Raw genomic sequence first — 576 nt, 5'->3', positions numbered from 1 at the left:
CCTTTATTCCTCGCCTGAAAGAAGCGTCTTATCACTCTTGAAGCTCCGTGGCTAACCGGAGGCTTTGGCGGAGACAGTTTGACCCTGTCCTGTCTCCGTGGTCGGTGGGTAGGGGTGGGGGGTGGGTTAGAGTGGGGTGAATACTGTGGAAGGTGGGTCGGAGGGGGTAGGGTAGGGTGAGGTGGGGTGGGGTGGGCGAAGGGATGGGAGAGAGGGCGAGGTGTAAATGGGGCTGGGGATAAGCAGAGGGTGGATAAGAGGGGGAGGGGGGAGGGGAGTAAATGGGTGGGGGTGTGGAAATGGGAACATGAGTGATAGGTGGAAATGAGGAGGAGGAGGAGGAGGGGGGGGGGGGTAGATAGAAATGGAGGGTGGGTGGAAATAAGAGGTGGGTGGGTAATGGATGGTTTAAGGTGGTTGATTTGGTGGGAAGCGAGAGGTTGTGATTAGTGTGGGTGGATGAGTGGATAGAAATGGGAGTGGATGAGAATGTGCGACTGTCTCAGAGTGTGTGTGGATGGGGGAGGGTATTGAGTGTATAGGTGGCAAGTGGATAGGTGGCAAGTGGATAGGTGG

The sequence above is a fragment of the Penaeus japonicus genome, unplaced genomic scaffold (genome assembly GCF_977035675.1).
Source record: "Penaeus japonicus unplaced genomic scaffold, GWHDUDI00000001_assembly GWHDUDI00000030, whole genome shotgun sequence".
Lineage (NCBI taxonomy): Eukaryota > Metazoa > Arthropoda > Malacostraca > Decapoda > Penaeidae > Penaeus > Penaeus japonicus.
Note: the sequence above shows the minus strand (reverse complement) of the source record.